The 20496-nt window shown below is 36.8% G+C and overlaps 1 protein-coding gene and 1 pseudogene across 1 annotated transcript in view; both read right to left on the reverse strand.

The window, feature by feature from the left end:
- The window catches only part of FAF1 (Fas associated factor 1), a 516326-nt gene that overhangs the window by 83530 nt on the left and 412300 nt on the right, over positions 1-20496 (reverse strand). The window lies entirely within an intron of this gene.
- On the reverse strand, positions 15888-17397 carry LOC134385230 (RNA-binding protein FUS-like; annotated as a pseudogene).

Here is a 20496-nt window from a genome sequence, read left to right on the forward strand (position 1 = left end):
TATTAAAACAAATGAAAGGACAATAAAATTTTGCTGAAACCCATGTTAAGGTCCATTCTGTGGAATGTTTATTTTCCTTGTTTTTAATTTTATTTTTGAAAGAACATACAGTAAAATGGATTATTTTTGGTGTACAGTTCTATGAATTCTAACACATTTACCAATTCATGTAATCACCACCACAATCAGGATACAGAACAGTTCCCTCATTCAAAAAAAACCTCTTGTGGTATCCCTTTGTAGTCACACTCTCTCCTGAATACTCCAGCAACCACCGATCAGTTCTCCATCCCTCTACAGTTCTGTCTTTTCAAAAATATCATATAATGAAATAATACAGTATGTGACTTTTAGAGACTGATCTCCTTTGTTAAGCATAATGCCTCTGTGATACATCAAGCCGTTGTATCAACAGAATGTTCCTTTTTATTACTCAGCAATATTCTACTGCATGGATATAACAGTTTATTTATCCATTTACCCATTTAAGGTGAATTCAATGACACTGAAGGACATTTGGGTTGCTTTCAGTTTTTGGCAATTATTAATAGGTCTTCTATAAACATTCACTTACAGGTTTTTGTGTGAACCTGAAGTTTCATTTTTCTAGAGTAATACCTACAAATGGGTTGGTGGGTCATGTGTTAAATGTATGTTTCACTTTCTGAGAAACTGTCAAACTATTTTTTAGAGTGGCTAAACCATTTTGTATTCCCATCAGCAATGAGTAAGAGTTCCGATTGTTCTCCATCAAATACCTTAGTTTTCTCTCTTTTAACTCAGTGGCAATAAGCATCTCTAATCCAAGTCCTCAAAGCTGTGCAAAGCTATGATGAGAAATTTTAGCACACAATCACTGAATTTCTCCAATAAAACAAGAGTGGGTAGCTGAGAATTCCAAAAGCAAATCCTCTATTAAAAGTTTTTTCTAGTCTGCTAAAATTTTCTATAGGGATGTTTTCCTACATATGTCCAGACACACACACAAACCCTCCCCCAAAAACAAAACCCCAAAACCTCTAACAACAAAAATGTAGAAGTGTAGAGTGTGGAGAATCATTTCTTCCTTGCCTTGACCAACTTGGCTGTGCTAAAAAGAGCCCACAAAGATTATTATAATAGGAAATTGGAGGTATACATGGCTATTGTTGAAAGTGAAATATCTAGATTCTTTCTGCCTGACTAACCAAGTAGCCCTCATTTAACTATGATGTATGTCTCTTTTGGCTGATGGTGTATTCCTTCAATCTTACCATCTACTGGAAAAGCATCCTTTCTTTCTTCTAGAAGACATTTCTCCATAAATCCACCTGTGACAATGTTGCTAATCTTTTGAGTTTCAGCTTAAAAGAATTTTCCCTCTTGAGGTCTTCCTAATTATGCTAGGCAGACCACATCCTGTACATACTTCCATCATGGAAATTATGTCATTTTTCTTGAATCCTTTGTGTGCATGTCACTGAAAATCTAAAGGACTACCTACTACTGTTGAGCACAATATCTACATATCCTCCTTTAAGACTCAAATGCTTCCCTCCTTTAAGGAGTCTTCTTTGTGTCATTTCTGTACCTTATACTTACTGCCATTGCTGTGTTTTCATACTACATTACAAGTATCTGTTTCCTGGGATGATAGGTACTTTGATAGGTTAGCTGGAATCCAGGCAAATTTGCAATTGGAAAAAAAGTGGCAGAGAATTCTCAGGATCCCCCATGAGAGGCATAAAAATCAGAGAAAAGTAATTTGCAGAGGTAACGGTGACTTGTTAAAAATACCAAAGGAGCTCAATTCAATCTCTCCTATTTTTCTGTATAAAATCTCTGCTTTCTATAAACTGAACAAACATGACTTCAACTTCTATATACTAATCCTTTGTTCATGTTTTCCCTATATTATAATGCTCTCTTCTTTTACCTCTGTACAAGCAAATTGTACTGTCCTTTCTAGGACCAGATCAAATCTTACCTCTTTAGAGAAGTCCTTCCTGACTATAAAGATTGTTCTTTCTAAATTCTTCTAGGTCATATAATAAACTAGTGCTAGAGATATTTTTGTAAGGATATGCTTCCCACTTTAGATGGCAAGTTCTTTAAAGAACAGGACTGTTTCCTCATACTATTTTTACAATATAATTATTTTTTAATTGATAAAACATTGCATATATTTATCATGTATAACATGATATTTTGAAATATGTATACATCGTAGAATGGCTAAATCAAGCTAAATAACACATGCATAGCTTCACACACTTTTCATTTGTGTGTAAGACCTCACACTATTTTTTTTAACCTCCCCAGAAACAACCAGTGGTACACCCTCAATTTGGTAGCAAACAAATGTTTGGTAGCAAATAAATTCAAGGTAAAGGTAGAATGCACATGAAAAAGTGCTTTTTACCCTCAAATTCCACCTTACAAACAAAGCCATATAAGGCCCATGGGAAAGAAAAATTCTTGAGGGATATGACTGTCTCCAAAGACAAGAATTTAGGTTGATATAATATTTAAGACATGGACAGTTTCCTCTGATTCTTTTTAAAGGATCTGCGTAAAGAGATAAAATGTTCTAGTCAACATTCTTTTTTAAGTGCCTGTCGGGTTTATGATATTGGGAAGGTCCCAATAGCAGAAAAATTTACATGGAATAGAAGGTTTTAATTTTTATTTGGAGAACATTAAGATAGCTACTTTTAAAACAATGGAACATAAAATAAAATATGATAACTAGATATATTATCCCCAAAGCCAGCTAATATTTTATAATTAGAAAAGTAAACATACTTTGTTAGGCCTTTCTGTTACTGAAAGCAAAAACTAGGTTGGGCCAGCTATTTTACAATGAATGCTTTTACAGTAATAAATGGTGACAGCCCACTAAAAAAAGAATGCATTAGTGAGATATCATCAATTGTGTTCTGTCATCACACAGCAGCTCCACCCAGTCTAAGCCTGTCAAAAAGTGTTACTGTAATCCATGAAGAAGTCTTCGCCTCAGGCAAAAGAGGAGAAAATGTAGAGGGCTGGCTCTGAACAGGTGTGTTGAATTGCAATGCCAATGTTGAGTCACAAATCTCCTTACATTAGTTTCATACATAACAACTATTAACTTCTACTCTGAGGTGTCAGGCATGGATGAACTAATCCATCAGCAAGTACTTTAAGAGCAACAAATGTAAATAAACAGGGTGTGGATATATCTTTTTAACAGTGAGCATTATTCCATGCACAAAAATAGGCAGTTATGACAAACTTTCTTATTCTACTCAAATGAATATGATATTTGGTAATCTGGGAATGTCTGATCTATTCTTCAGGTAAGCCCACTCTGATTCTACCTAATCTTGGTAACAGTGCTGATTCAGTTTATCCCATGAATCTTTAATATAATTGCACTTCAGCTTCACAAGGGATCATTATGTATGAAAAACACGTAAGTTTGTATTCTGGCTTTGACATAAGAATATGTGTGTGACCTTGGGCAAATTACTTAACTTCTATATGCCTCAGTTTCCTCCTCAATAAAATGGGGGCAATAACTATGTCTCAAGATTACCATGCAAACTAGAAGAGATTATTTACAGATATTGTCTAACACAGTGCATAGCACTAGCAGATACTCAACACAGGCTTAGTCCATTCTTTAAGGTACTTCACCTGACATCCTTGCTTCCATCAGAGGTGAAAGTTTGGAATTTAACGCAGAGTAATAAACTACTCAGGACTAAAGCTCATGAAGGCAGAGCTTGAATCCTTTCCACTCTATGTCAGTTCCTAGTAGCGTCCAGCAAGTACTGAGCCCAAGAATCAACGTCTCAAATTGCCAATCCATACTAATCACTCACTTCTGTGCACTCAAAAGGACTCAACACTATGTGTATTCTTTCTTTTTTATTATGGTAAAATATTCATAACATACAATATACTATTTTAAGTATACAATTTAGTGGCATTCATAATGTCCAACTGTTACTGCCATCTATTTCCATAACTTTTTCATCACCCCAAAAGAATATGTGTACCCATTAAGCAGTAACTCCTCAACCCACCTCATATCTCCAGTCTCTGGTAAACTCTTATTTTCTGTCCCTATGAATCTGCCTACAGTAGTCCCCCCCTTATCTCTGGGGAATACATAACAAGACCCCAGTGGATGCCTGAAACCATGGATAGTACCAAACCCTATATAAACTACGTTTTTTCCTATACTGTACCTATATATCTATATGAAGTTTAATTAAGATGGTTGCCATCAATAAGAACATGTTTTCTGTTCATGTCTTCCCCCCACAAATTTAATGCCTTTTCCATCTTAAATAAGCATTGATACACTGTCGCTGTAACTTTTGTAGATTGAGGTGACAGCAAAACTAGCACAAATTTTTTTCCTTCTTCTCAATTTCATGGGTAGAAGATTGATTCTTACTGTAGATCTTAACAACCTCAGCATACAATTTTTTTTCTTTCCTTAAGTTGAGAACTGTCACCTTTTTACTTAACGGAAGCTCCTTACAACTTTTCTTTGGCATATCTGAATTTGCCAGCATCATTACTCTTGCACTTTGGGGCCATTATTAAGTAAAATAAGGGTTACTTGAACACAAGCACTGTGATACTGCAAAAGTCGATCTGATAATCTAGATGGCTACTGAGTGACTAATCGGCAGGGGGAGCATATATGGTGTGGATATGCTGAACAAAGGGATGATCCACATCCAGATGGGATGGAGCAGGACGGTGCAAGCTCTTATCATACTATTCAAAATGGTGTCCACCTTATGATCATTTATTCTGGAATTTTCCATTAAAAATTTTCAGACCACAATTGACTGCTGGTAACTGAAACCACAGAAAGTGAAACCGCAGATAAGGAGAGACACTGTATTCAAGATAAATATTTTTCCCCCAAAAACTGCCTATTGAAGAGTCATATAATATCTTTTTCTGTCTGGTTTCTTTCACTTAGCAACATGTTTTCAAAATTCATCCATGTTGCAGCATGTATCAATACTTTGATCCTTATTGTGACTGAATAATATCCAATTGTATGAACGTAAAATATTTTATCTGTTCATCTGTTGATAGACATTTGGGTTGTTTCTACCTTTTGGCCGTTACGAATAATGATGCAATGGACATTTGTATACAAATATTTATTTGAGTCTCTGTTTTCAGTTCTTTTGGGTATATACCCAGGTGTGGAATTGCTGGGTCATATGGTAATTCTATGTTTAATTTTTTGAGGAACTGCCAAATTGTTCTCCACAGTGGCTAGCATTTTTCATTCCAACCAGCAATGTACATTTCTCCATATCCTTGCCAACACTTATTTTCCATTTTTTTAAAATTATACTCATCCTAGTGGGTGTGAAGTGGTATTTCATTGTGGTTTTGATTTGCATTCTCCTAATGATTAATGATGATGAGCATCATTTCATATGCTTGTTGGACATTTGTATATCTTCTTTGGAGAAATCTCTATTCAAGTCCTTTGCCCATTTTTTAATTGGGTTGTTTGGTTTTCTGTTGTTGAGTTATAGGAGTTATTTATATATTCTGCATATTAAACCCTTATCAGACTTACGATTCGAAAATATTTTCTTCCATTCTGTGGGTTGTCTTTTCACTCTCTTGATAGGGTTTTTTGATGCACAAATGTTTTTAATTTTGATGAAGTCCAATCTATTTGTTGCCTGTGCTTTTGGTGTTGCGTTTAAGAAACCATTTCCAAATCCAAGATCATAAAGTTATTCCCTCTGTTTTCCTCTAAGAGTTTTATAGTTTTAGCGTTTAAATTCAGGAGTTCATTTTTGTATATGGTGTAAGGTAAGGGATCAGCTTCACTCTTCTGCATCTAGATATTCAGTCTTCCCAGCATCATTTGTTGAAGATACTGTTCTTTCCCACTGAAGGGTGTTGGCACTTTTGTTGAATATCAACTGACCATATTTGTGAGGGTTTATTTCTGGGCTCTCTATTCTATTCCATTGGTCTATATTCTATCCTTATACAGTACCACACAGTTTTGATACTGTAGGCTATAGTAAGTTTTGAAATCAGGAAGTGTAAATCCTCCAATTTTGTTTTTCTCTTTCAAGATCATTTTGGCTATTTGGGGTCCTTTGAAATTCTGTATGAATTTTAGGATGGGTTTTTCTATTTCTGAAAAATGCCTTTGTGATTTTGATAGTAATTGCATTGAATCCATAGATCACTTTGGGTAGCAATCTAAACATTAAGTTTTCCAATCCATGAATAGAGAATGTTTTTCCACGTATTTATGTCTTAATTACTTTCAGCAATGTTCTGTATTTTTCAGTGTACTAGACTTGGTCTTCTTTGTTTAAATTTATTCCTAAGTATTTTATTCTTTTTATATTGTAAATGAAATTGTTTCTTAATTTCCTTTTCAGTTTCTTTACTTGCAGTGTACAGAAATACAACTGATTTTTATGTGTCATCAATTTCATATCCTGCAACTTTGCTGAATTCGTATATTAGTTCTGTATTTTGGTATGGAATCATTCAGGTTTTCCACATATGAGATCACGTTATCAGTGAAGAGATCATTTTACTTCTTCCTTTCCAATTTGGATAACTCATTTTTTCTTCTTGCCTAATTGCTCTGTCTAGAAGTTCCAGTCCTGTGTTGAATAAATATCAATTGTGAAAGTAAGCATCCTTATTTTTTTCCTGATCTCAGAGGAAAATCTTTCAATGTTTCACCACTGAGCATAATGCCAGCTGTGGGTTTTTCATACATGGCTTTTATCATATTGAGAAGTTTCCTACTATTCCTAGTTTATTTTATCTGATTTTATCATGAAAGGGTGTTGAATTTTGTCAAATGTTTTTCCCTGCAACAACTGAGTCTGGTTAGTACCAGATTTACAGATTATGTTGCATAATCATATGAATACAAAATATCTGCATGCGTATTCCCAGTCCATTATTTCATCTTAGTTTGTGTTCCGATAACTCATTGGTAAAGAAATTGACTTTAATTCCTTTAATACTGAGCACATAACACAGGGCCCATGTGCAAACCACCAATTTTAGAAAGATTTCTAAGATCATAATTTTTAGATAATAAAAAAAACCCAACATTTAAATAATACCAATAATAGTTTATCATAGAAGGTAATTGATATTGTTTGCAATATTTCTCCAAGGTTATTTATATCCAGTTCAATGACTCCTACTTTGCGCTGTAGGTTAGCTTTTATATCCTGTTTCCTTTCTTTATTTCTAATAAGTTAGCGAGTCCCAATTAGAGATTACTAAGAATAGTAGCAGATGCTTGTCAACTCTTTCAGTTATGCCTGAATATTTGGATCAAATAAGGACTCAAATGGAGAGATTTCTCATCCAATCCTATTGTAAATCCATCAGACTCTAACACTTTAGACTCTACTTAGCGATGCCTAAGATATTAGCACTTTTCATTATTTTCTTCAATACTACATCAAGATTTGGGAGACATGTTATTAATTACTAGCTGTTCATTTTAGTAAAGCAGTGTATGGATTGACATTCAGGTGAAATTCTTTTCATATAAATAGCCATGATCTTTCTTCAGAAAACTTGCTGAGCTTTGTTTAGTTTTTCTAAAACGCTTTATTAGGATGTATATCAGATACCATATAATTCACCCATTTAAAGCATACAATTTATCTTTCTGATGTACTCAAAGATATGTGCTACCATCACCACAGTCAATTTTAAAACATTTTCATCACCTGAAAAAGAAACCACATACCCTTTAACTATCATCCTCCTATCCCCCTAATCCACTCATTACCACTCCTCACAGCCTTAAGCAACCACCAGTCTACTGTCTATCTCTATATCTTTCTCTGTTCTGGACTTTCATAGGAGTGGAATCATATAATATGTGGTCTTCTGTGACTGGCTTATTTTAGTTAGCGTAACATTTTCAAGATTCATCAATGATGTAGAATGCATGAGAACTTCATTCCTTTTTATGGCTGAATTACATTCCATTGTATGTACATACCACAATTTGCCTACCTAGCTGTCCATTAATGGATGCTGGAGTTGTTTCTACCTTTTGGCTATTTAATTATGAATAATGCTGGTATAAACATTCATGTACAAATTTTTGCATGGACATATGTTTTCATTTCTTTTAGGTATAGAACTAGGAGTGGATTGCTGGATCATATGGTAAGTATATGTTTAACCAATTGAGAAGCTGCCAGACTGTTTTCAAAAGTGTTGCACCATTTTACATTTCCACTAGGAGTCTATAAGTGTTCAGAATTTGCCATATCCTTGCCACCATTTGTTATTATCTGACTTTTTCATTCTACTCATCATAGTGGGTGTTAAGTAGTAACTCGTTGTGGGTTTGACTTGCATTTGCCTGATGACGAATAATGTTGAACATCTTTTCATGTACTTATTGGCCATTTGCCTTTCTTCCTTGGAGAAATGCCTATTCAGATCCTTTGCTCAGCTTTTACTGGGGTAATTTGTCTTTTTGTTATTGAGTTGTAGGAGTTCTTTATATATTCTACAGACATAAGGCCCTTATCGGATATATGGTTTGCAAAATTTTTCTCCTAATCTGTGGGCTACCTTTTCACATTCTTGATCATGTCTGCTGTGGTTTGAATGTCCTCCCAAGCTCATGTTGGAACTCAGCCCCCAATTGTGGTGGTGGAAGGTGGGGCCTTTAACAGGTAACTGTATCCTAAAGATTATGCCCTTGTGAATGGATTGATCCATTCATGGAGTAATGGGTTGATAGTTTAATGGGTTGTCATGGGCATGGTTCTGATGGCTTTAAAAGGAGAGCAAGTGAGAAAGTTAGCTATCTTGCTCAGCCCACGTGACACCCCTGTTGCCACGGGACCATGTAGAGGGTTCCCACTCAGAAGGAGGTCCTATCAGATACATCCCATGGATGGTAGACTTCCCAGCCTCCAAAACTGTAAGAAATAAATTTCATTTCTTTATAAATTACTCAGTTTCAGGTATTCTATTACAAGCAACAGAAAATGGACTAATACATTGTCCCTTCAAGTACAGTTAGTTTGTCATCAGTACTAATTCTGCCTCATCTTTTTAAATCTCAGAGCTTGCAAAATAATCATTAAGTGAAAAACTTATCTTGTAACATACATTTCTCATTGATAAACAGAATGAAGAGTGATGACTACTTTTACTCCTTCTACATACATTCTTACTTTGTGCACACTGGTTTCATCCAACTTTAAAGCAATGTATCTAGAAGTGTGCACAATATAGTCATTGCTTTTCTACAGACCATCTCATTGCCACTGCATGCCATCCCACAGTGTCATTTGATGAAGTATTTTTCCCAAGAACTCATTCTGCTGTCTCCTTTGAGCATTAACTTTTTATTGTTAACTTTGTAGCTTGTTTTACAAGTTTCTTGGCAGTAGAAGGACTTGCATCTATTTTTATCTCAAGGAGTGCACTTGTAAACACTTTCTCCTCTTCTCTGCTTTTAGCAATTTTTTTTTTTAATTGGTAAGCATTATTTTTCTCTTCTGAAAAAAAATATTGATTTAATAGAGAGGCAGGTCATTGGCTTTACTTAATAATGAAACAAAAACTGAAGGCTTCGTGCTTTATGAAAAAATGTCAGAGAAACACTGGTACTAGGGTAAATGAATTCTTACATAATCAATTTTCATATATTCACTTTCTGTGTGTGTGTGTGTGTGTGTATGGTGGAGGTGGGGTGGCTGGCCAGTACATGGATCCACACGCTTGACCTTGGTGTTATCAGCACCAAACTCTCCCAAGTGAGCTGAACAGCCACCCCAATTCCGCTTTATTATTGTTATTATTATGTTTGACAGCAGGCCAGCATGGGGATCTAAAACCTTGACCTTAAGTGTTACAAGGCTGCACTCTAACCAACTGAGCTAACCAGCCAGCCCCAAGTTGTTTTTTTTTTAATTTATCAATATACACCATAGTTGATTTTCGAGTCCCTTTACCAATTCCTCCTTTTCCTCCCTTCCTCTCCCCCTCCCCCTGAACAACATCATATCTGTTCACTTATCTTAACAAGATCAAGGAATTGTTGTGGTGGTTGTGTTATCTCCACCCCATCTCCCCACCCCGTTCGTTTGTATATTTACTTATTTATTTTTATTAGCTCCCACAAACAAGTGAGAACATGTAGTATTTCTCTTTCTGTGCCTGGACTATTTCACTTAATATACTTTCCTCTAAGTCCATGTTGCTGCAAATAGTAGTATTTCATTTTTTTAAAAAAGCAGAGTAGTATTCCATTGTGTAGATATGCCACATTTTCCTTATCCACTTATCCGATGATGGGCATTTAGACTGGTTCCAACTCTTGGCTATTGTAAATAGCACTGCAATAAACATGGGAATACAGGTATCCCTATGACATGATGTTTTCCATTCCTCTTGGTATATACCCAGCAGTGGAATAAGAGGGTCATATGGTCGATCAATCTGTCATTGTTTGAGGAACCTCCATAATATTTTCCATAAAGGCTGCACCATTTTGCAGTCCCACCAACAGTGTAAGAAGGTTCCTTTTTCTCTGCATTCTCACCAGCATTTTTCATTCTCAGTCTTCTGGACATCACCCATCCTAACTGGAGTGAGATGGTATCTCAAAGTGGTTTTAATTTGCATTTCCTGAATGCTGACTGATATTGAGCATTTTTCATGTCTCTGTTGGCCATTCGTATACCTTCCTTTGAGAAATGCCTATTCAGCTCCTCTGCCCATTTTTTGATTGGTTTACTTGTTTTTTTGCTGTTAAGTTGTTTGAGTTCCTTGTATATTCTGGTTATTAATCCTTTGTCAGATGTATAGTTTGCAAATATTTTCTCCCACTCGGTTGTCTTTTTGCTTTGTTAATTGTTTCTTTTGCTGTGCAGAAGCTTTTTAGTTTGATATAATCCCATTTGTTTATTTTTCCTTTGGTTGCCTGTGCTTTTGGGGTCATGTTCGTAAAGTCTGTACCCAATCCTACTTCCTGGTAGTTTGTGTGTGTCCCCTATGTATTCCCGGAGAAATTTTAATGTTTCAAGACATATATTTAATTCTTTAATCCATTTTAAGTTGACTTTGGTATATGGTGAGAGGGATGTCTAGTTTCCTTCTCCTACATACAAATGTTCAATTTTCCCAACACCATTTACTGAAGAGGCAGTCTCTTTCCCAGTGTGCAGTCTTGGTGCCTTTGCGAAAGATCAGATGACTGTAGGTGCATGGGTTCATTTCTGGATTCTCTATTCTGTTCCATTAGTCTGTTTTTTATACGAGTACCATGCTGTTTTGGTTACTATAGCTTTGTAGTATGGTTTAAAGTCAAGTAGTGCTATGGTTCTAGCTTTATTTTTTGCTCAGGATTGGTTTCGCTATGTGTGATCTTCTGTTATTCCATATGAATGTCTGCATACTTTTTTCAATTTCTGAGAAAAATGTCATTGGAGTTTTGATGGGAATTGCATTGAATCTGTAGATCACTTTGGGTAGTATGGACATTTTCACAATGTTAATTCTTCCAATCCAAGAGTATGGGATATCTTTCCATCTTCTTGTGTCTTCTTTAATTTCTCTCATAAGTGGTTTGTAGTTCTCATCATAGAGATTTTTCATATCCTTATTAAATTTATTCCTAGGTATTTTATTTTTTTGGTGGCTATTATAAATAGAGCTAGCTTTCTTGATTTCTTTTTCTGTCAGTTCATTGTTAGAATATAGAAATGCTACTGACTTTTGCGTATTGAGTTTGTATCCTGCAACTTTGCTGAAATCATTTATTAACTCTACTGAGTTTTTCTGTAGAGTGTTTAGGCTGTTCTGTATATAGGATCATGTCATCTGCAAACAGGGACAGTTTGACCTCATTTTTCCAGTCTAGATGCCCTTTATTTCCTTCTCTTCCCTGATTGCTCTGACTAGTACTTCCAACACTATGTTGAGTAGGAGTGGCGAGAGTGGGCATCCTTGTCTTGTTCCTTTTCTTAAGGGAAAAGCTTTCAACTTTTACCCATTAAGGATGATAATGGCAGTGGGTTTGTCATATATGGCTTTAATTGTGTTGAGATACTTTCCTTCTATACCTAGTTTATAGAAAGTCCTTATCATGAACGAATGTTGAATTTTGTCAAATGCTTCTTCAGCATCTATAGAGATGATCATATGGTTTTTGTGTTTGATTTCATTGATGTGGTATATCACATTTATTGATTTGCATATGTTGAACCAACCTTGCATCCCTGGAATGAATCCCACTTGATCATGGTGTATAGTTTTATGTATGTGTTGCTGTATTCTATTAGCTCGTATTTCATTAAGGATTTTTGCATCTATATCCATCAAAGATATTAGCCTGTAGTTTTCTTTTTTTGTTGTATCTTTGTCTGGTTTGGGTATCAAGGTGATGTTTGCCTCGTAGAATGAGTTTGAGAGAGTGGTCTCTGTTTCAATTTTGGGGGGATAGTTTGTAGAGAATTGGTATTAATTCTTCTTTAAAGGTTTGGTAGAATTCTGCAGTGAAGTCATCCAGTCTTTGTCTTTTCTATGTTGGGAGACTACAGATAAGAGCTTCAATCTCTCTGATTGTTATTGGTCTCTTGAGATTTTCTATGTCTTTTGGCTCAGTCTTGGTACTTTGTGTGTGTCCAAAAATTTATCCATTTCCTCCAGATTTTCATATTTGTTGGTGTATAATTGTTTATAGTAATCTCTAATGATTCCTTGTATTTCTGAAGTACTGGTCCTAATATTACCATTTTCATTTCTAATTTTTGTTATTTATGTCTTCTCTCTTCTTTTTTTAGTTAGCCTTTGTGAGGAAAATGGAGTTAGTTTGGTCAAGCCCTCTCGCCCCATATCCAACTGGGTATGATTCAGCACATCCGTTGTAAACAAGTTATGTAAGAGTGGCATAACTGCACATGTGTGCCCATGTACCCTTGGCTTATTGCCACTGTTGTGTACTTTTGGTATGGAAGACAATGGCTCTGAACCAACGGCCATTGGAGCTCACATCTGAAATAAAACATGTCCACTTTACCAGCAGTTACTTGGTTTTTCTTTTGCTTACCTGACTCGACCTGCATAGGACAGGGTAGAGGGATCTGTGTTCCAGCCTGACATCCAATGTTTCGTCAGTTTTATTTATCTTTTCAAAGATATTGGTTTGTCAGTTTTACTTATCTTTTCAAAAAACCAACTTTTTGTTTCACTGATCTGTTGTATCATTTTTTGAGTTTTTATTTCATTTAGTTCTGCTCTGATCTTAATTATTTCTTTTTGTCTACTAACTTTGGGTTTGGATTGTTCTTGTTTTTCTAATTCTTTAAGGTGAAGTGTTAGGTTGTGGATGACAACATCTTTCCATTCTTCTGAAGTAAGCATTTAGTGCAATACATTTCCCCTTTAGTACTGCTTTTAGAGTATCCCACAGGTTTTGCTATGATGTGTCATTATTTTCATTAGCTTCAATAATTTTTTTTTGATTTCCTGTTTAATTTCTTCTTGGACCCATATGTCATTAAGCAGAATGTTGTTTAATTTCCATGTATTTGTATAGTTTCCAGAGTTTCATTTGTTATTGATTTCTAGTTTTAATCTATTGTGTTCTGAAAAAATACATGGGATAATTCCAATTTTTTTGAATTTGTTGAGATTTGATTTGTGACCTAACATGTGGTCTATCCTGGAGAATGTTCCATGTGCCAAAGAAAAGAATGAATACTCTGACGTTGTTGAATGAAATGTTCTGTATATATCTGCCAAGTCCAGTTGGTCTAAAGTGTTGTTTAGGTCTTATGTTTCTCTGTTGATTTTTTGCCTAGATGATCTGTCCAGTGTTGAGAATGGTGTGTTCAGATCCCCAACTATTATGGTATTAGTGCCTATCTCTTTCTTAGGTCTAATAGTGATTGTTTTATAAATTGGGCTTGTCTGATGTTGAGTGCATATATATTTATGATTGTTATGTCTTCTTGTTGGATAGATCCTTTTATCATTATATATTGGTCTTCTTTATCTTTTTAAATGGTTTTTGGTTTAAAGTCTTTTGTCTGATACAAGAATAACTACTCCAGCTCTTTCTTCATTTCTGTTTGCAAGGTATATCTTTTTCCATCCTTTCACTCTTAGTCTATGTGTGTCTTTATGGGTGAGGTGGGTCTCTTGAAGGCAGCATATTGTTGGATCCATGTTTTTAATCCAATCAGTCAGTCTGTGTCTTTTGAGTGGGGAACTCAAACCTTTTACATTAAGAGTTATTTTTGAAAGGTATTGATTTATTCCTGTCATTATACTGATTTTTGTTTGGATGTGTTAAATATCTTTTGTTCCTTTCTTTCTGATTTACTGATTGTCTTCTCTGCTTGTTGGTTTCTTGGAATAGTGTATAATCTTTTTTTTCTCTTTATTGTTAACATTTTATTTTACTGGTAGGTTTTGTTCTATCTTGAGTATTCATGGTAGTGATGGTTGTTTTTCAGGTACCAGACCCAGTACTCCCTTTGAGAATTTCTTGTAAGGCTGGTTGTGTGATACTGAATCCCACAGTTTTTGCTTGTCTGGGAAATATACTATTTGTCCTTTGTTCCGAAAGGATAGCCTTGTTGGGTAAAGTATTCTTGGCTGGAAATTTTTGTCTTTTAGTATTTTGAATATATCATCCCATTCTCTTCCAGATTTTAGGATTTCTGATGAAAAGTCTGATGTTAGTCTGATAGGGGTTCCCTTATAAGTGACTTGATACTTCTCTCTTGCAGCTTTTAAGATTCTCTCTTTGTCTTCGAGTTTTGCTAATTTGACTATAACATGTCTTGGAGAGGACCTTTTGGGTTGAATATGTTAGGAGATCTTTGAGCCTCCTGTATCTTTCCATATACCTGGGAAAGTTTCTGCTATTATTTCGTCGAATATGTTTTCAATGCCATTTCCTTTTTCTTCCCCCTATGGAATACCTATGATTCGGATATTTGTGTGCTTGAGGCTGTTTGTTATCTCTCTTAGATTTTCTTCAAGTTTTTAAATTCTTTTTTCTTTGTCTGCCTGTGTTATTTCAAACAAACCATCTTCAAGGTCAGATATTCTCTCTTTTGCTTGTTCTAGCTTGCTGGTTAAGCTCTGCTGTGTTTTTTATTTTGTTGACTGAATCCTTCAGCTCCACAAGCTCTGCTACATTCTTTTTCAGGGCATTGATTTCTTTGTACATTTCCTCTTTCAGGTCCTGTATACTTTTTTTCATTGCATTGTGTTCTCTAACTGAGTCTTCTTGTACCTCATTTAGTTTCCTCAGAATTGCTGTTTGAAATTCCTTGTCAGTTATTTCAAGGATTTCCTGTTCTATAGGGTCTAGAACTTGAGAGTTATTATATTCCTTTGGTGGCCATGTACTTTCTTGGTTTTTCATATTTCTAGTATATCTCCATTGGTGTTTAGTCACTGTGGCAAAGGCTATAGCAGTCTACTTTTTCTACCCTGGTGTCTGGAGCAATATCAGGGAGATTTGTTGGCATTCAGCTGCCTGTTGCTGCCTTGGGTCCCGGGGGTTGTTGGTGGCTGAGGTCTCTCTTGGGGATGGGGACTCACCTGCTGGTAGTCTGGGGTCCTGTGGGTGGAGCCAGCCCCACTTCTTAATCAAGTTTTCTTTCATGGTAACTAGTATGAAATCATCAGTCAGAGCCAGCTGCCTTGGCATCTTCTTTTTTTTTTTAAACCAAAACAATGATTTTTAATGTGAACCAGAGGTATAGTTACAATTATGTAATCTGAAACAAAAAAACCTGTGGGTGTTCAGGAGTTGGAAGGTTACAAAGTAACGAGGGTAACACTGAGTACAAGAAGAAAAACTGTTCCAGAACCTTAGAAGCAGATTAATATGGCTTCTCCTTTCGATCCTGTCTGTGCTCACCCCTGGAGTCCATCTTGCCAGGACCAAAGCCACCTCTGTCCCCACCACCCTGGCCCCTTCAGAAGCCCCCATGGTTCCCACCATGGCCTCAGTAGCTGCCCCGATCATAGCCTACCCTGCCACCATGACAGTCATCTCCATAGTTACCCCCCATATTAGAGCCTCCTGGTCCCCCTCCTGGGCCATCTGGTTTAGGGGCCTTACACAGGTTGAATTCACTCCTCCAAGGGAAATTCATGTTCTCACATGTAGCATTAGGACACTTCCAGTCTCCAGCTTGTTGCTGTCCTCTACTGCCCTCACCTCCACTAGGGAATCCTCCCTGGCTACCACTACCACTGCCACCACCTCCACAGCCTCCATAGCCTTCTCACCCTCAGCCTCCATCGTCACTACCCTGCTTGAAGTCTGCTTGGCAAAGAGCAAATGAGACCTTGATAGGATTCCCAGAGAATTCTTTATCATCAAACCAGCCAATACCTGATTTTGCAGGAGGTGGGTCATCAAATGAGACTGTTGCCTCTCCCTTCAGCTTGCCAGTTTCCCTGTGTATGTATAAATTAATCATGGGCTGTCCCATTTTCTTGTTTGTCTTAATAATACCAACCTGCTTGAAGTAATCAGCCACAGACTCAATTGTAACATTCTCATCCGGGCCTTGCATGAAGATCGTATTGTTGCCTTAATTAGCCTGTTCAGAGTCAAGATGTGATCCTTGGTCCTGAGGCCACCAAATTTACTGAAGCAACCACAGTCAATTCCACAAATGCCAGCCTCTATCTCCATGGCCACCTCTGTGACCTCTGGGTTCACAGCCACCACTGCCGCGGTTGTAGCCACCAACACCACCCCTGCCTCAGCCCCCATGATTCTGTTGGCCTCCCACATAGCCACCACCACCATGACCACTTTGGTCCTGATTGCCATAACCACCACCACTCATGGAGGACTTATCTTGGCCATAGTTACCTCCACCACCTCGGCTGGTACTGTTGTACCAGCTCTGCCATCCATGAGGATTACAGGAACTTCGCTGCTACCTGTAGCTTTGCTGCTGTCCACCATGGCCAGAATGTTGGCCACAGCCCCCACTCTGGGGCTCCCCATAGCCGCTGCTCTGAGAACTACTACTGTAACTTCCCAAGGTACTGCCGGGAGCTAGCTGTTGACCACAGCCAGGGTAGGAGGACTGTTGCCTGTAGGATGATTGGGAACTTTGGCTACTGTCATAGCCACCAGTTGAGCCATGTCCCTGGGGAGCCAAGTGAGTGCCTTAGCCTGTATTCTGGGTCTGTCCATAAGAAGAACCATAGCTGTTCTGGCCACAGATTTAAGTATATGCTGACTGGCCATAACCACTGTAACTCTGCTGTCCTAGGGCTGATTGCTCTGCTGGGAGCAGCACTGCCCAGGCTGGGTGGGTAGGCCCCATAGCTTTGAGTTGCTTGTTAGGAAGAGTCGTTTGAGGCCATGTCTGCGCACACATGCACAGACTGATAAGCCAGAAGATTCCAACACCATGGAACACGGGCACCTTGAAGACTGAGCCCATCTTCTATATTAACACTGAAGTTTCTTGAATTATGTTATTCTAATATTGAACTAGTTTGAACTATGTTATTATACAAGTTTGCAGTATTTATTACACTATATTTATCATTCCCTTATGCTTCAATGAACCACATTTGAGCCATGATCAATTTTGAGAAACTAAGAATATAATATAACTAATTTAAGCAAGGAAAAGTGAATGTAAATTTAACAATAACATGTGAATGACATGAAAGTTCAGACACCAAAGTCAACTGCCCCTGTTCAATGGATGTTTGCCAAGACAAAACAACCAATGCAATCCTGATATCAATAAGTAGTCTAAGACATTGTAACAGATATGATGAATGAAATAGGATTTGGAGGGATATCACAGCTTACACCTTACATTTCAAAATGTGATATAAATTGACTCATTGATTGCTCACACCTAACTGCCTAGGAACCTTGGTAGATAGTCAGGTATTCCAGTACTTCAGAATCACACTGAGAAACACTGCCCTAGAGACCAGAACTATTCCTGGCATGCCACAGGAACTCAAAAAGTGACTGTGATTATTTTCATTCTTATCTGTTCTACCTGCCTTGTAGCTTGCATTGGGAGAATGCAAGTACCCTTCTGTGTGCTCTTGCACTACCACATCAAGATGCCTGTACAGCATGTGTGGCTCACCCTGGCTAGGTGTTCCCTGAGTTTCATCTACTTGACCACTTGATAGACTTTATTGGAATTTCTGGGTTATAAGCCCAAGGACCTTGCCTATCTTGCTCACAGCTGTGTTTTTAGTGTGTCACATAGTGTCTGGAATATGGTAAAAGCTATATATTAAATAAGGTATATTTATAAAATGAATATCAAATCAAGATGAGAGACATTATCATCTTCTGTGATCTGGACCTAACTGTGGAGAAAAATCACTAGATAAAGAACCCTTTTTCTGAGCAGAAAGTAACTACCTACAGAAAAGCATGTATAGTGTACTTAGCTATCCATTTAGTGTCCTAATCATAAACAGTTAATGCAGTTAGCCTTTCTCTTCAAAGTTACTTCTGAGTATTAGAGCTATAACTTTTGCATTTTCAGTGGAATTTTGATGTTTAGAAATACTGCATTTTTCGTTGTTGTTGTTTTTTTTGTATCTCACATATAAATCTGTACACAACTACATCAGCAAAAACTCTTCTAACAGAACTACAGTTGGTTCTCCATCTCCATGGGTTCTGCATCCTCGGATTCAACCAACCACAGATCAAAAATACTTGGAATAAAATTTTGTCTGTATTAAACACATACAGACTTTTCCCCTTGTCCTTATTCCTAAATAATACAGCATAACAACTATATGTATAGCATTTATATTGTATTAGGTATTATAATTAATCCAGAGATGATTTCAAGTACATGGGAGAGTGTGCATAAGTTGTGTGCAAATACTACACCATTTTATGTCAGGGACTTGAGCATCCATGGATTTTGGTATCCACGGAAAGTCCTGGAACCAATCCCTCATAGATACTGAGGGACAACTGTATTGACCAATGAGTAGTTTTCCTACTTTAGAAAGCAGGGTGTGTGTGTGTGTGTGTGTGTATCTTTTAAAAAAGGATCCTTTTAAAAATGGTCTGTTTTGTAAGCAAGCTTTGCTTTAGTTTTTATACAGAGAGATTGCTTTTTTTTTCTCTGTGTGTCTTGTGATGACTTATGCCTACTTTACCGAAAACAGCAACAGAAACCAGAATCTATATCCTGTTTGTCATTGTTAGCTCTTCAAAGAGAACTGGTATTACAATGGTGATATTTTAAACAGAGGAAAGGAAAAAGAGTGGACTACTGAAAACAGTAAGACAAAGTAAGACAAAGCTTAAAGAAAAAAAGTTACACATTCCATGCAGCATACTACAAAGCCAACAATTTCCTTTGGCAACAAAAAAGCTGCCACGAGCTAATAAGCATACCCTCTCTGTGCTATGGCAGTGCAGTTTTTAAATCCCAAGTCAGAACCCTCTAAAATAAGCCTAGAATGCCCCTCTGGCATATTCTGCCCATGTTCCACTAATATATTCTTAGATTTACCAAAGAAATGAGAATGGTGTAACTGCCTTGGAAGTCTGATCTCTAACATGTGGATTGTGATAATTACTGAGCTACTGCTCAGACACAAGTTAATCAGAGAGGTTATGCCAGAAGGGAGTAATCTTTGCATCCAGGATAGAGGATTCTAAATAAATTAGTGTTGAATGAATAAGTAAACAAATGAATGTGATAATAAATAAATCAGGTATTAAGTATCACCAACACTTGTTTATCTGAGGTTTCTAGATTACCCATAGCTAAAAAAAATATAGTCCATATGAAAATAGTTTAATATATTTACATACTAGAAAGCATCTAACATTTGTAACCAAGCTTTAAGCAAAAATAGATTCTAATTGGGTGAGTGTGATGCTGATAACACCAAGGTCAAAGGTTCGAATCCCTGGACTGGCCAACCACCAAAACAAAAACAGATTCTAAAATGTGGGTACTGTCATATAGTGATACTTGTTTTCCTCTTCACTCCCTCTTTGCAAATAGCCCCTCATTAGAGCAAAGTACTTCTCTGTCCCAAGGATCTATCCCACTGATATGTACTTGGTAGATGCTCAATAAAAGTTTACAAAACCAAACTAATACTATTAATGAAAATGTCTAAGAAGAAAGCTATAGGCAGTCTGTCAAAAACAGAGGCTCATATAGTGTATATGTCCTGTTTAGATATTGAGCAATCAGTGATATAAAGGTTAGTCCATTCTGGGCCACTGAAGAATGGTTCAGAGTATGAATATGGTTTGGGCTTGGGTTTGCTTAATAAAAGCTTTATACATAGGTACCTCTGGCTGTACTCACATAATAGGATCATTGAAGTGATGGACGTAACTTAACCAAAGTTAAGTTTAAATAAACTCAGGCCTAATAAACCATTTTCCAAGCCTGTTCACTGATTTGATTTTAATTGCAAGCTTAAGATGACGTCTTACTT

This window comes from Cynocephalus volans, chromosome 8 (genome assembly GCF_027409185.1).
Source record: "Cynocephalus volans isolate mCynVol1 chromosome 8, mCynVol1.pri, whole genome shotgun sequence".
Classification (NCBI taxonomy): Eukaryota; Metazoa; Chordata; class Mammalia; order Dermoptera; family Cynocephalidae; genus Cynocephalus; species Cynocephalus volans.